Here is an 18,260-nt window from a genome sequence, read left to right on the forward strand (position 1 = left end):
TTATAAATGGAAACAACCACAACAATGTGAGGCTAACACATGCAAGGCATTCATAACACTTATAAACAGCCTAAGTGTCATGCTCAATGCATTGTCCATTCATTGCTACTTCTTTTATATAACACTTATACAAAACAACAATGAAACAAGCAAAACATGCTTCCATTCACCCTTAGTCTATAACACTTATAATAAAAGGATGATGCATGATAGTACTTACTGCATGAAAAATATAACTCTTATATTTCATGATGCATGCGCATGCTCTCAAGTAATTTCTTCATGCTTGATTATAACATTTATAATACATGATGCATGAACAACTGCACAACCTAAGGTGGGTTTTAACTATATGACAAATACTTTGGCATATAAGTAGCATACATCACATGTATAAACAATAAATGTTGATGAACCGGGTAAAATTTCCTTAAAATCACAAAAAGAAAGCTAACTATTACAAAGATAATGAGTTTCCGGTTCAAACAGGCGAACTGGGTCTTGAACTGTTCGGCAAAACGTCACTTCTCCAACCATCGTGTACTAAGTACCCCGCAATCGTCTACACGATAAAACAAACTCTTTACTCTATCGTCTACCAGTACTTCCACAGCTAAATGATCGTTTAGCATTACCGTTTAGCTATTACTATACGATCATGTACCTTTACCAAGCGATGAAGCCTGAAGTACACGATCGCTTAGCGCGCTCCGCAAAACGCCCACCTTCCGCGATCATCTAAACGACTACGATGCCGCAAAGCACCATCGCCTAAGTGATCGCTTAGCTAATGCCTCCGTATCGCATACGCGCGATCACATAGGTAGTAACTAAGCGATGAAGCTTGCTAACTACACGATCATCTAGCGCACGCCTTCTACTAAACAAAGAGCATCGTATGCTCCCACTACGATCGCCTACCTCCAGCGCCTATGCGATCGCGCAACAAACTCTACGTGATAAAGTAAACAATCTACCCCATCGCTTAGCATTAGTGAAGCGGTCGTTTAAAAAATACTACACGATCGTCTAGAAATAAAATCTAAACGATCGCTTAGTTAAATCCCAACGATCGTTTACCTGAGGCTACACGATCCGACCAACGCTTGGTCTTCTTCTTCGTTGAGAACTGCATCACCATGCGCCGAAGCTTCATCACGAACGACTCGATGAACTCAAACTTTTTGAATTATAGACTCGATTGTGATGTTAATTTCGCCCAAAAACATAGGGGCCTTTACAACTAACACTTTGTAATAACTAAAGCTTTAACAAAAAGGAAATTTAAACCCAAAATGTTCATCAACGCAACCACAAATGCAGAAAATGGTTAACCACAAATGCAGAAACCCATCCCGACTGAAAAATGCATTCAATTCAGATCTGTAATTTGGAATATCAGAGAACCTTGCTCTGATACCAATTGAAGGAAATCGGATTTGATATTTCCATGAGCAGCGAAACAAGATTATTCCAAATCATAATTATAAATGGACAATGCATTTACAATCGACTTCAAAAAAACAATTATACAAATCATACAGAAATTACAGCATGAAAGTTACAAATGCACAAAAGGAAAAACCGTACGAACAATTGTCGCCTCATCCCCACGCAACGCTCGAACAATAGCGACCACGAACGCTCGATCTACACGACCGCAACACAACACGAACTCTTCGCACTCGTCCTCAACGATCTCCTTAGCCACGAACTCCTCCACAACAGCATCAACTTCTTCGCAACACCACGAATGGCCTCTAGAAAACCTCGACAGTATGAAGTTGAGTCTGACACCACCAATAAGGCTACCTTGGTATTCTCAGTGTGAGATCCAGAGGGTGGGCTCTGTACGGACTTGGTATGAGATAGACAAAGGAGAAAACACCGATCGCATACATGACTGGACAAGTGGGAGATGGCGAAGACCTATCATATAGGTCGATGCCCAATCGTTTAAATAAAGCTAAGTGATCGTATAGCAAAAGCTATGTGGTCGTTTAGTTCATCGTTTAGCTCGATCTGTTGCCTACAGACTCTACACGACCGTTTACTTTGGACAAGCGATCGTCTAGCAAAACTATGCGATCGTTTAGTAAACACTACATGATCGTTTAGCTCACCTACTCGTCCTTTAGTAAATCCGTATTTACTTGACGACTATGTGAGTTTCTTTTGCGCGAGAGAGAAAACTCAAAACCTTTTTCAATCGTTTGTAAACTACTTTTCAAAATATGAAAACCATTTTTCTTTTAAACTCATGGTTACCATGATTCAATAACCACCCACTAATTTGGTTATCAATTATCTAATAATTAATATTATTATAAATATAAATGATAACCAACTTATCATACTATATTTATAACCTATAGTTTTAATATTTCATCTCATGAAACATATAAACCATAGTTCTTTTTCTATTCCATGGTATTTAATGTAAATCTCATTTACATCAATCCTCCACTAGATGTATCTCATATATCATACCGATTATATCATATAATCAAAATACCTCTTGTCAATTTGAACATTTCAAATCAACACTAAGAAATGATCCTCAACTGAATCCATTGAGCTACCAAGGGGATCTCATGGACTTGTAGTTCGAAGCTCTAACGGTACGTGAATAACTAACTAAACTCTTTAGTCGCGAGATCCACCATCCATTAACTGCCAGGCACTCCACTAAAGATCGACAATTGAACTCTCCTTACCACAGATATATTATGTGTTCATCTTAGCCAATCAGCAGTGCAACAATCCTTCACAGATCACTCGTAAGTATAGCTGGGCCAATAATCGTTATGCTCCTGTAGTTACATCTGTTTCTTTAAGTACCACTAATCTCTCTAATGAACATAAGTCATAGTCCTACTATGACTGAGTCTTCTCTTCCAAAGAAAAGTTGTGGCCACTATGTTCAAGCCCCAGAATCGGCCCTTAAGGGAGAAATCTCTCTACTTATCCCTACTTCGAGAAAGAAGTGAATTCCATCTTGTGCATTGAGTTCCCAGAACCCAGATCAGACAAATCCCCAAAAAGGTAGGCATGTTGAATTGGCAATCTGGCCACTTTCACCTATACTAATCAAAGGACCGCTCTCAAAGGTAGGAGTTCTCAAAACACTCAGGATTGAGGTCGTGTCACCTATGGTCGTTTAGGTGAGATGTAAGTCTCTAGTATCAATGGCGTTATATCCAGAGTCTAGTCATCTCGTGGTCCAAGTCTTATACAAACTCTGTGTATAGGACAACCCCACTCCACGTCTCCACATGAATGGTCAGGATCTACCATCTGTAGTAGTTTACAACACTTACAAACTTCTACAAAACGGGTCGTATCCGTAGTGTCATTAGGATCAAGTATCTCACCTTAATCCTTATACTACAGACCTATTTAGGTTATCACTTAAGACATGATCCACTTGTATATCACATATACATGCTTAAGTGCACATAAGATAACCAATGAACTTTGTTTATTAGATATGAGTAAATGCCAGAATTAAATAACACTTATTTTATGCATTGAACAATGTGTATCTTTACAAAACAACGAGACTCCGAGAGAATTAGGACACCAATCCCAACACCTATAAAATTGTAGACATGTTTTTCATCCATAACATAAATCAAGCATTTCACAATTTAATATAACACTTTATATTAAACATGAAACCCTAACACATACATATTATATATTATAACTATTTATAACATACTTTCAATGTATTGTTACATGCTTTCTGTGGTAGGATTTTAAATCTACATGATATACTATATGCACATAAAAGATTTTATTAATTATAACATATATTTATTAATTATAACATATATTCATAATGCATAAATAATTAAACACAACTCATATGGATCAGTTTTGGCTTCCTAAACAAGCAAACAACCTAAATTATTACAATAATAATTTGAAACAGCTTCAAATAGCCTCTGGACTACACGAACCAACTCGAATCGGACCCAAACCACCTGAACCAAACCTTCAAGGATTCAAAATGGGCTGAATCAATCCTCCACAAACCGAGCCAGCCGAACTGGTCCACCCTCGAATCGTCCAAGTCGCACGCACACATTTTTGAAGTGAATGAAGCAAAACGTTGTAACGCTTTAAAACAGCATTGCAACGCTTCAAAATGTTCTTTAAAAACTGTGTTGAACGAAGAGTAGCGTTGCAACGCTGCGTGGCAGTAGCTTCAAAATTGGTTTTCTATAGCTGACCTTTCTTGCTTCTTTCTTTAGTTACTATCCAATTGCAACTCTATTGACTCTAATAAATTTACAGACACTTAATCATACATTAAGACCCATAAACAAAGAGTCAATTACAATAATTAACACTGAATTGAAGAGGAATCTAATGCCAAAACTAGAAAAAGAAATCCGTAAAGCACCCATTTTCATACTACCTATGAAAAACACCCACCAAACTAAAATTAACATGAATTGAATGCTTAAATAATGCTCTAATACCAATAGTCGATGTTGACATTCAACATGTGGAAGCAATTAGGATTTTAAGTACTCTAGTTCCATCAATTTTAGCTAAGAAACATGCAAGTTCAAAATATAAAACTAGGGTTTCTGAAATTTACTTTTGAAGAATTCCTCAAATCTTCAAATTCAGCTTGAATATCTTCTCTAGCAAACAGTAGACCTTAGATTGATCTTCTCTACTATTTTCTAGGACCTTAGATTGGAAGGTTGATTCAAAAATGAGGTTGAATTTTTGGGAGGTTGGACAAGTTTTTTGGTGTTTGGTGTTCTTTGTTGAAGAACTTTTGTTCAACTAAAATTCAGCAAAATTACAAATTGCATGTCCATCAACCTCCACCAAAACTACTAAGTTTTGTTCGACTAACTCATGTAATTTAATTTGATGTGAGAATGACACGAAAACCATTAAAACTAAGTGGAAATTTGGCATCCAAATGGGAAAAACCCACTAAAACCAATTTCAACTGAATTAAAAAAAAAAAATCAATTTTTTAATATTTAATTTAATTTTCCAAAAAAAAAATCAAATGAAAACAAAATTGATTTATATATTTGAATTTTCACAAATTCAAAATTTCAATTTTAAATAAAATTAATTCAAATAATTAATTTTAAGTAAATTTTATTTAAATAATTAATTAAAATAATTTAATATCCAATATTAATTTATTAAAACACCAATTCCATAATCATGAATTCATATTCATGTAATTAATATTTAAATCAAATTTAAATATTATTTAATTTTTTAATTTCTAATTTCATTTAATTCGATAATTAAACATGTAATGCCAACAAGAGCGTAGCTCAACTGGCATAGTGTTCATAATATTAACCTTGTGGTCCAAGGTTCGTTCCCCCAAGTACCATTGTTCCTCTAATGAACAATTGGTTTGTGATCCAATCACCAAATTATATAATATTACAAAGAAAAATTATTTTAAATGACAAAACAGCTAAAAATATTTACAATTAATAGTAAAATATCAAAATCTATCTATGATAGCGATTGACTATTATCTGTGTCAATAGATAGAGTTTGATATTTTGCTATTAGTTGTAAATACTTTTGTTTATTTTCTCAAATATTTAAAAACAGTCCTATTACACAATATAATTATCTAAATTGTTTAACGTAAATCATATTCAAATAAACTAATAATAATTTATTGTCAACTAAATATTAATAGGTAACTAAATTATTTTAATGATTTATAAATATATACATCAAACACATTTTTAAACAATGTTTAATATTAAAATTCAATTTCTAAATCTCCTACCGAATCATCCGAAAATTACATTAAATATAGCTTTATCCTCACTATTATCACATGTTTTCAAATTCTCTAGCAAAGTAACAAATAAGCCCTTAAAGCTTTTATTTTAAATTAAAACGTAGAAGGTTGGAATAATATTGCGTATGATTCAAAACACAATAAAACCTTAAAAGGAGAAATCACATTACTGATTTGACCACAGTGAAGCCTCCATCAACAACCAAGTTTTGACCACTTATATAAGCTGATTCATCCGAAGCAAGAAACAAAACAGCATCAGCTATATGGCTAGTCTTCAACACCACACCCTTCAAGCTTGCTGATGAACAAACAACTCTTCAACCTCACTCTCTTCCAAACCGAAAGCCGACAGGTCAATGGTGTCGCCACCGCATGTGGCGACACGCAGTTCACCCCCTAATCATGCGCCCCGAGCTCCCGCAGCTCGACTCATCACCCCAACACTGCATGCTTTGGCTTGTATATGCTAGTGGTGGTGTCCCGGCAATCACCGCTGCTTTGTGTAGCCGTGCAAATGATTGACCCTCGTATCTTTCGCTCTACCATTACTCGTCCAGCGTGCTTGATCGTTGCAACAACCTTTTAGACGAATGAAAAAAAAAAAATTAAACATAGTGTAACCTATCAGGTTAAACTTTAGGATTAACTACGGCAATATATGTAACATACCCCATGGACATTGGTTGCCATTACGTTGTCAAAGTTGGACATATCAAGCGTTAGAATTGAAGAAATGACAGGGTCTGTGATGCCGGCATTGCTAAAGAGAATGTCAAGTCTGCTGTGTTTTTCGACGGTATAGTTCACTGTTTCTTCAACTTGCTTCTCGTCTCTTACGTCGCAGTGGTGAAAGCTGGCTTGGTCGATGCCAATGGAGGCTACCACTTTCTGGCCCAATTTGTCGTCGATATCGGCTACGACAACGAAGGCGCCATTAGCTACAAATAGCCTCGCCGTCTCCTTGCCAATGCCGCTGGCAGCTCCTGTAATGAGAGCCACCTTCCCATGCAGCCGCCTACGAGAGTAATTTTGTACATAGCCAAAGAGCTTGGGAAGATTGTGTGCAAAAGTTCAGATGTCGGTAATAAGGATAGTAAAGAGAGAAGATATTGTTACCTTGGTTTAGACATTGCTGAGGCCATTGTCTTCAAACTAAGCAGTTCAAAATTATTCAAATTTTCCACACTACAAATAATAAGCTCTTTAGAAAATATGTAGATATTTATAGATGTATGAAAGTCTAAGATGCCAAATTCAAGTTGTATACTTTAGGCATAAATTCCTAGTGGCTTTGTTTTTGCTATCACCAAAAAAATCTCATACCAATAGAAATAATTATCTTCATTTATATATTTATGATCACTCTTTTCTCTAATCAATGTGAGATTTTGTTCGCACTCCTAATATTTAGAAACAAATAGACACATATTCTATGCCAAATTTACTTAATAGTTCGTTTTGCTATTCGTTTTGAAAATTCTTTTAACTATTTTCTATCTTTTTTAAATCAGAAATGGCAGAAGGCTTTTGGGATTCTTATTTCCCTTCTTGTTTTATTGATGAAACTAATATGGATAGATCATTTCGGTCCCCTTTCGTGCCTAGTGGGTGTCAATTAATTTTATTGACAAGAAAAAAAACGTGGGGCTTTCCAATTTAGATTTTGTTTTACGGTTTTTTTATTATTTGCGTTCAACGAATATGCAATTTGGCAAATATATTTTTTGAAAATTATTTTCAAATTCTATAATTCAAGTGCAAATATATATATTTGTGAAAATAAATTATATATAATATAATACATTATAAACCATATGATATTCTAAAATAATAAATTATATAAAAATTTTAACATAAAACTTTGTTCACATATAAATCAATAATATTTTATATTCAAACCTATTCAATGAATAACTACAATTACTTTTATGATCTATAAATATATTATAAAACACATTTGGGATAATTATTTAAATTCAAATTAAATTATTGAATCTATTACCAAACTATCTAAAACATGAAATATATCTATATTGTTAGATAGTATGGGGCTTCATCTCAAAATCAATTGGCTATGAGAGGAGTAACCCATCAATCATAGAGTGTGAGTCCCGTCCCCTTTGTTTTTCCAAGGTGCCTCTTTTGGGTTCACCAATCTTGATCGGATTACAATTTCTTCTTATTGATCAACATCACCAGTTTGGGTTGTATGGGCTCTAATACCATGTTAGATAGTATGGGGCTCCATCTCAAAACCAATTGGTTATGAGAGGAGTAACCCATCTATCCTATAAAGAGTGTGAGTCCCCTTGGTTTTTCCAATTTGGGATTCTCAACATATATATATGGTATAGAATAATGGAAAACTCTAAAGACTCATGAAATAAGTAGAGTAGAGACACAATAATATATGGGATCAAGTAGCCAAACATAGATATAATTTGAAAAAAAAAAAAAAAAACTTGGATACACCCTTGTGTAGCCTATGCTACGTACACCCAATAAAAGTGTGTCATGTGGTAAATTTTATTTTTATTACGTTAAAAAGAGAGGAGTCTTGAATTGGTTGTACCTAATCATTACCTATATAAATTCAACCCAAAAAATATTGTTCAAATTTCTTTTACATGTTGTTGAACTAAAAAATATATATATTGGGTCTTAGGATATATTTAGTAGTATCTTATATCCACATGTGGTACTAAAAAGATAGAAATTGTGTAAGATGGGTTGTTTCTATTATTTTATTTCTTCTAAAACGTTTTTCATATATGAAAGTTTCAACACATAATTAATGGGATTTAGATTTTGGTTTTTAGTTATAATTCAAGTTGATTTTTTTTCTTTAGAACTGAGCATAGCTCAACTAGCATAATGTTATGTTATTAACTTCGAAGACAAACGTTCGATTATTCTACCTATATATTTTTTTTAAAAAAACATTTCTTAATAACATTATTTTATTGCATTATATATTTTAAATTTTATTCACTTAATTGTTTAATTTTCTTAGGTCAAATTCTACCTAATAACATTTATCTACCATTATTCTTCATTTCTTCTTTCAACCACCATTGTACTCCCTCCAATTTATGTTACGTAATATAGAGTGTGTTTGTTATAGTTTTTCTTTCAAGGGTATAATTTTGAAAATAAATTATTGAAAAAATTAAAATAATCTAAACAGACCCATAATTTACACTTTATATTTTTATACCTGATCATTTAAGTGTTGCTACTTTAATTGTTACATAATACAAACTCAATATTTTCTATATCATAATGATTCTTAATCTAATAATATTTATTTCAATTTACAATTATAATATAATATAAATTTCCTATGTTTCAAACTGAGTATAGTTTAATGGACAAACGATTATCCTTGAAACCATAAAATCTGTAATTTGAATCTCTTGTCCGTTAAAGAAATTCAAACCTGATACTTTTTATTGTATTTTGTAATTGTTGCATAATAATTACCTCATATTTTTATATCATATATATCAATTCTAATATGATAGTAATTATTGCGGTTTTTATTTGTGTTATGTAAAGTTTCAAAACCATGTTTAAATTAGTAAAGAAATATTCTTTATTTTGTAAACAAATTATTCTTTTCTAAAAAATAAAATTGAACCACATTAATATGTTTATTATTATGATTTCTATTATATTCATATTAATGACATTTGGTTATCTTTTTATGTCTTATTTGATTTGTTTATGATATAATGAATTTCAATCTGCCACATATCTCATTGTCGAATCTATATAAAAATGTGAAAATATCGATCTCGTTGAAAATTTGATACCATAATTGTTGTACTAAACAAAAACATAGCAAAAACCATAACGTAAGTGCACATGTTTTTAGCAAGCAAATTGTTGACCTTCTTTGATTTCAATCGAACCCATACAGTAATAATAAATGTAAAAGATTCGTAAATCTAATTATATTTGCGATTGTGGTCCATTACGATTGGTCTCTCATTGAAATCTCATGATAATTTCACTAATTTCCATTATAGATTGGTAAGCATGGTCTTAGTGTAGTTTGTAACTTTTATTTTGCAATATATTGTAGTTTGTTAACTCTAACGTAATATATATATCTTGTATGTAATTAATATCATAGAGAAAAAGTTATGTTGAGTGTATAATCTACAAGTATATTGATCCTCTCAACTGCCTCGCCCTCCTTGTGTATTAGCATGCACAACTCACGTCCTCTGCGGAGCTTTGAAGTCGTCGTCAATGGTAGAATATAGCACAATTTAGAAATTGGTTTCAACATATACAATTGAATATATTAGGACTTATGTGGTAGAGAATCTGAAAACAAAAATTTAAAAATAATGGATTCAATGAAAACAGAATTACATTATATTTGATATGTGTTTGGTAATAGATTCAGAAATAATTGTTTAAAATGTGTTGGATGCTATATTTCTAAATCATGATACAAGTTGTAGTTATTCACTAATTTAACATTTGCATAATACATATCTTATTTAAAAAAAAAAAAACGAATCGAGTTTATAACATTACATTCTGTATTTCTAAATGTTTTTATCTTTTATTTAATATAAACTGCATTTTAAAATTTGACATTCAAAATTTGGAAACAATGAAAAGATAAAAATGTTGTTTTAGAATTTGTATTATTTACATCACAAAAAAACGGTTTTTTCAAAAACAAAATTCAAGTTGTCTGTCAAATACATATTTGTCAAACTCAATGAATTTGAAAATATAAAACATAATCTTGATTCTATATCAAATAGCCTCTTAGAAACTAGTTTTTCTTTATAAATTTCTATTGTAAAATAAAAGTATTGTGAACAGAGCATCTTGTTTGAAAAAAAAAAGTGTATAGTATTGTAGACACATTATTTTCGATTTCCTTGTGTTCTAAAAAATACTTCTACAAGTGTTGATGGATATATCGATAAAATATCGCTACTCATGAATAAAAAAAATTATTAAAGCTTCCAAAAAAATCTTATTAAAATTCTTCGAAACAAGGTTTAAATTAGTAAAAAAAGAAGAAAAAAAATTATTCTACACTTTTTAAATAAATTGTAGCAAAACCCATTATTGTACACTCATGAAGGCATGAAAGGAGGACAATATATCTTATAGCTAGTTAAAAGTGAGTTTCGTTCAATAGTATCAACATGTGCTCCATCTTTATAATTTATGTAGTATAAATCTTCACATTAGGTGAAGATTGATAAAAAGAATTTTCTAATAATACGTGACTGCATACTATTTTCATTCAAATTATTTTAATATAAAGGTCCCATATAATTCCTAAATGAATATTTTTGTTAAAGGTTTTAGTGGATCATCTTATTTGAATCATTTTAAATTTGGTGACTAACAAAAAATTTAAGAATAGAAAAAGATGTTTTGGATAAGTCTTATTTGAATCTAAAATTAATATATTTTCTCATCTCATTTAAAAAGCATAATTTAGTCACTAAGGGTCCGTTTCGATTGATTTGAGAAATTTTTTTTCAAAAAACTCATTTTTATTTAAACATTTTTTATAAAAATTAATTAAAATATACTTGAAAAACTATTTTAAATGATTTCAAACACTCAAATTTATTTCAAATGACCTATTTTTTAAATCAAATACTTGAAAAATGTAATCCAAACACATCTTAATTGTGTTAAAAGTACCAATAATCAAAGAGTATGTTGAACTATTTTTCAAAAGTTGGGAACTAAATTTTCATATTCGAAACAACTCAAGAACCAAATATTTAATCCAGAATTCTAGATCCAAAAGTGTATTCTACTCTTTTTAAATTAATCCAATTTTGTAAATTGTTTTTATTTATTAATTTGTTCTATTAAAAAGTACTTTTATCATCAAAAGGCAAACTAACTTAAATTATTACTAAATTAAATATTTTGTTTCTAAACTTTGAAATTTGTGGTCATTTGGGTTTGAGAACTTTCACAATGCAAATTTAGTCCTTGAGATTTCATTTAAAAAAAAAAAAAAATCATAGACCTACTAGACACAAAAAAGTTTGAGAACTTTCACAATGCAAATTTAGTCCTTGAGATATGCATTTAAAGTTAAATTACAACATGCTTTTTCAAGTAAAGAGTTCAAGAATTATCACCCTTTGAAGAACCTTTCTTCGTGAATCCTCCCTCGTACAGAAACAGCAACTTCTTGAAGACCTTCTTCAAGATATTCTCGTACCAAAATTCGGACACAACCACAGAGAGTCCTTGGTATTCTCGAGGTGAGAACCCAAGAGTGGTGGGCTCTGACTATTTTGGTTAGAAGGGATAAGATTTGGTGAAGGAAAAGATGAAGATTGAAAAGTTTTCACAAATAAAAGAACACGGAACAATTCTGTAAATCTGTCAACAAATTGCAACCTTGAAGAAGAAAAACTGTTTTTCTTTTATTCCTCTTTTTGCCATAAAAACCATAACCACCCGCTAAAGTGGTTGGAGAGAAAAGATGGGGAATATTATTCAAATATTAATAATAAAATAATATAAATAAATATGATAACTAACTTATCATATTATATTTATATTAAATTATATGTTATATCAAATATATCATATAACCTATAGTTTTAATATTGTATCACATACAATATAAACTATAGTTTCTTTTCTCTTTTAAATGGCATTTAATGTAAATCTCATTTATATTAAATTTAACAACTATGAATCACATTCATAGAAAATATATTTGAATCTTATTCAAATATTTATTTCCTCCCATTAAACTATAATGTATCAAATACATTATGACAATTATATAACATATAATTTAATTAATTTAATTATATCATCTATAATTAAATTCCTCTATTAATTTGAACAATTCAAATTAACCCAAAAACTGATTCACAACTAAATCCTTTTGAGCTATCAAGGGGACCTTATGGACCTATAGCTTAGAAGCTCCAACGGTACATGAATAATTAATTAAACTCTTTAATTAAATTATTCACCATCCTTTAACTGTCGGGCACTCCACTAAAGACCGACAGTTACACTTTACACACTACAGATATATTTTTGTGTCCATTGGATATAACCAAATCAACAATACGATAGCTCTTCACAAATTTCTCGTAAGTACAGCTGGGCCAAATTACCGTTTTTCCCTTGTAGTTACATCTAACTCCTTAAGTACCACTGATCCCACTAATGAACAATAGATTATAGTCCTACTATTACTAAATTCCTCACGGGCCAAAAGAGGGTGTGGCGCCACATTATTCAAGACCCGGAATCAACCCTTAAGGGAGCAATTTATCTACTTACCTCTGCTTTGAGAAAGAAGTGAATTCCATCTTATGTAGGCGTGTTCCCAGCTCCGCAATCAGACGAATCCCAAAAATGGTAGGCTTGTTTAATCGGCGATCTGACCACTCTCACGCATACAAATCTAAGGACCACCCTCATAGGTAGGAGCTCACAACTCACTCAAGATTTAGGTCATATTACCTATGGTCGTGTTGAAATATAAGTCTCTATTATGAACGGTGTTATATAATGAGACTAAACATTTCGTGGTTCGATCTTATACAAACTCCTTTGTATATAATATCCCCGCTTACATGTCTAATACATGAATGATCAGGATCAGATAATTTATAGCACTTTACAACAATTGTAACACATACAAAGCGAGCCATACTCGTAGTGTCACTAAGATAAGGTACCCAACCTTATCCATCTACTACAAACCATTTAGGTTATCACTTAAACATGATCTACTTGTATGTCTCCATATACATGTTTAAGTTACAATGATAACCTTGGATGTTAGTTTATTAGTTTGTGGTTAATGCAACTAAAATATCACATATTTTATAGACAAAGTGAATAAAATATCATATATTTTATTAATCACATAAAGAGTTTGTTCATACAATGTCTACAAACTATAAGACTCTACGAGATTTAGGGCATCAATCCCAACACTTTTATGTAATTTTTACTGCTTTTGACTCTTATGAGGCTTCTCTCTAGCCCATCTCACTTCTATGCTCTTTTGGATGGAATTTTTTTCCTATGTTATTATTGTTTTATCAATAATTGGGAAGTGAGATATGGTGAAAGTACTACAAATATATCAACCTACCCAACAAGAAATAACGAATACGATAGCTAAAGAAAAAAACAATAGTAGACCTATTATAGCCTTTTTCGAAGGTTCTGACAACTCATGTTATTAAAAGTCTGGGACTTTTTAGAGCGTTTTTGTAGAGCTATAATGGATGTTATAATAGAGTATAAAGATATAGCTTATATATGTTGCTATAAAAGCATTTGATAACGTTTTTTAGTAAAGCTATAATATGTTTACGTAGCTAAAATAATGTGCTATCTTTAACATATGGTAACTTTTTTTCAAGGCTATAAAATATTATTTATAGCTATAATAATATGTTATAACAATGCTGTTTAATCTTTTATAATTACTATCATTATTGTAGTAACCTTTTGATAGCATTTCTTTTTTGTTACATAAAAATTTATATAGCTTTTACTCATGGCTATAAAATATACAATCTCTCTCAACAATCATTTTTAAATTAATTAGATTTTGATAAATTTTATTTCAAGTACTCATTTTTAATTAAAATTCAAACATATAAATACTTCATAACAAACTAAATACCATAACTTTCACTCATAAACCACTAGCATTATAAAATAAAGTATTCAATAATTTCCTAGAATAAAATTGTTGTTCGAACTATACAAGCTAAATATAAAGTACAGTAGCTTTCAAAATACACAATTCATCAAAAGGGTGTTTGGTTCAACAACATGAGTTGAGTTAAGTTGGTATAATATACTAACTCATTGTTTGGTCCACTAGCTTTAAATGATGGTGGAGTTGAGTTGGTATATTTTACCAACTCACCCCAACTCTCCCTTCTTCCCATGTTTTTAATGGCTCTACCCATCGGCCACTATCACACTTTGAGAACTAACTCTGAGCTCCGACAACCACCTCCGATGACAACTTCGGCGACCAACTCCAGGCTTCGACAACCACCTTCGATGACAATTCTGGCAATGAAATTCGGACTTCAATAATCACCTTCGATGAAGCTCCGACGACCAACTCCAAGCTCCAACAACCTTTGTGCGACCAACTCCAACAACCAATTCTGACCTCAACCAACCACCTCCAGTGACCCAACTCCGACAACCACCTTCGCGCTACCAACTCGATGACCAATTGGCTCCGACAACAAACTTCGATTACCAACTCCAACTACAAACTCTAATAAAAATCACCTTTGATGATCACCTTTGAGCAAGCAACTCTGACAACCAACTTGGGGCTTTAACAACCACCTTCGACGACAAACTCCGACAACCAACTCTAATACCACCTTTATACGATTAACTTCGGGTTCCAACAGTCTCCGACTACAATCTCCAACGAAAATCATCTTCGATGATCAACTTTGACAACCACTTTTGCCTGTCCAACTCCGAGATTCAAAAAACACCTCTGATGACAAACTTCGACAACTAACTCTAATACACCTTCATGCAACCAACTTCAGGCTCCGACAACCACCTCCGACTACAAACTCGAGCAAAAATCATCTTCGATAATCAACATCGACAACCACTTCCGACTACTATAAGACTATAACTATTAAAGTATGTTATAGAGTTGTTGATTATATAAAAAAAAATATATTATTAGGTCTACATTAAGTGCAATATTTATACGTAAAAATTTGTAAAAAAAAATATTTTTATTTAATTGAATTCACATATCAAATGAGTGCTAAGAATAGTTATACGAAAAGTATGTATGTAGTTGAAAAGTATGTAACATATAACAAAAAAGCCATAAAATGAAAAAAAAAATCATGGAACATTTTCCAGCAAAAATTAGTGAAAAATAGAGATTTATTCTTTGATGATTCTCCAAATTTAGAAGAAATGAAAGTGAAATTGTTGAATAAATGTGGTGACATTTCATTGGTTGTTACGATGATAGAGGAGATTTAATTAAAAAAAATCATGATATAGGCAAAATATAGAGCAACAATAGAAAGATGAAGAAAAAGAAGAAGATGATAATTAAATTCATGGAGAAAAATTAGCTAGAATAAAAAGAAAAATTGATTTCACTTTTGTTTCTCATTTTATTTAAACATAATTCTACAAGAAATGTAATGGGTTAATTGTTGTTCATTGCCCAAAAAAGAAAGAAAGAAAAATTTTAAAAATTAAAAGAAAAAATTGAAATCTATATTTTATTCAAACAAAGATAGGTAGTTATTAAATAAAAAAAGTTTCAAAACAAAAAATAGTAATCATAAAAGCATATTATTGAATAAAAAGTTTCAAAAAACTGTGTTAGATACCCAGATATATGAACTATGTACGTAAACACGAATATATGAATTCAGACCAAATAACTCTGCATCCCAAACAAAGACATATAAATTCCACAGATATATAAACTCCACAGACATATAAACTCCAGACATCCCATCTCAACTCTGCACCCCAAACAACCCTCAAGTGTTCAATATTATATTATCATTGTAGTTAAGTTGTCATCGTTGGTTCTCTTTTACTTTGATAAGGTATCATTTCATCCACCTACATGAATATATAAACATATATCAATAAATGTAAAAAAAATCTTTTATAAATGTAGATAAATAAGCTTAGAAAATAACATAATAATAATCAATTTTTCACCCTCCCCTAAAAGAAATACACAAACTCAATCAAGTCATTCTTCAACAGAAATACACAAACTCGATGAGCAAAATATCACAATAAACATCCTAACAAGGTAACTTATAAACTTTTTCAACCCTAAAAAAGAAGAAATAACATAGTATGATTCAACCAAGTCATTTTTTTTTTTAAAGAATAATAATAATACACAAACTCTATAAACCAAATATCCTAACAAAGTAAATTCAAACCTTTTCACCCTTCGGAAAAAAAAAAAAAAAAAAAAACATAGTATAATTCAATAAGTTGTCTTCAACAAAAAAAAAAAAAAAAAAAAAAAAATACACAAACTTTTTAAGCAAAATATCTCATCAAAAATCCTAACAGAATTTCAATTAAACTTTTTCCACCCAAAAGATGAACATAGTATAAAACTTTTTCCACCAATACTTTCTTATCTTTAATAACATAAAACATCTTCAATCCTAACAAAATTTCAATTAAAGAATTTTAAAATATGTACATGTAAATGCTCCAATTAAATAAAATCTTCTCTCGTGAATACAAGAATCTCCTCTCCAAAAGCTAATTGAAGAGTGTTCACTTAGTACCAAAAGAAAGAAGCTACCAAAAAATACATAAGGGTTGGGATCTAAATACAAGAATCTTCTCTCCCAAGACTAGTTAAGGCCTCATCAATCAAGACTAAAAGAGCCACAAGAACACACCGAGAGAAATAGAGTTGAAAGAATTTAACACAATACCAAACCTTTACAAAATTCTCAATATCAAGAAAAGCTTAATACAATCAATTCCTCTAAGGAAAGAAACAATAAAATATAGGAAAATTACCAAAACATCAAACTACCATCACATCAATCCTCTTCTACTACACCTAAAGTTTAAAAGCCTTAGAATAGCTTGTCAAGATATTTATTAGGCCGAAAAGACGGGAGACTTTGATTTGATATGGTACTAACATGGAGTTTTTTTTTTTTTTTTTTAAATATTGTGATTAGGAAAACTATTTAGGGAAATATAGTGGTTTTGAAACTATTTAGAAATCTATGAATGTTTTGGAGATTTCGAGGCGGGGATTTAGTTTAAAATATTTTGTCGAGAATTCAACCCTCGACCTGTCGAAAATTAAAGAAGAGATCGAGAGTTTGACCCTCGACCTAACAAGAGAACGAGGGTTCAACCCTCGATCTAAAGGAAATTGAGAAAAGGACGAGGGTTTAACCCTCGACCTATCGAAAACTAAAGAAGATCTGTAAGGGAAGATGAGAAAATTTGAAAGTGAACCCTCGACCTCTGGAAAATTGTAGAACAAACCCTTGACCTAAAGGAAATTAAAGAATCGTTCAGTAATTATATACACGATCGCACACAATCGTTTAGTAAAATTACTATGCGATCGTTTAGTAATTCTTTATTAACATAACAATAGGTGCAAACTTCCGGAAAGAACAAGTGAACGATGAACAACTTCTTTATTAGAAGCTAAATGATCGTTTACAATCTCTCCACGATTGCTCAGTATGACTAAACGATCACTTACTAAATCCTCTGCAATCGGCCACAAACTCCTACACGATCACTTAACTATTACTCTTACACGATCGCCTTCTTAGAACCTACCTTTTACTATACGATCGTATACCAAATGTTACACGATCGCTGAGCTTTACTACACGATCGCCTAGTGGAAGTAAACGATGAG

General features: G+C 31.4%; 1 pseudogene; it reads right to left on the reverse strand.

Annotated features, from left to right (window-relative positions):
- Positions 1-5,915: 5,915 nt before the first annotated feature.
- On the reverse strand, positions 5,916-7,019 carry LOC120085419 (annotated as a pseudogene).
- Positions 7,020-18,260: the final 11,241 nt, after the last annotated feature.

Source organism: Benincasa hispida, chromosome 9 (genome assembly GCF_009727055.1).
Source record: "Benincasa hispida cultivar B227 chromosome 9, ASM972705v1, whole genome shotgun sequence".
Classification (NCBI taxonomy): domain Eukaryota; kingdom Viridiplantae; phylum Streptophyta; class Magnoliopsida; order Cucurbitales; family Cucurbitaceae; genus Benincasa; species Benincasa hispida.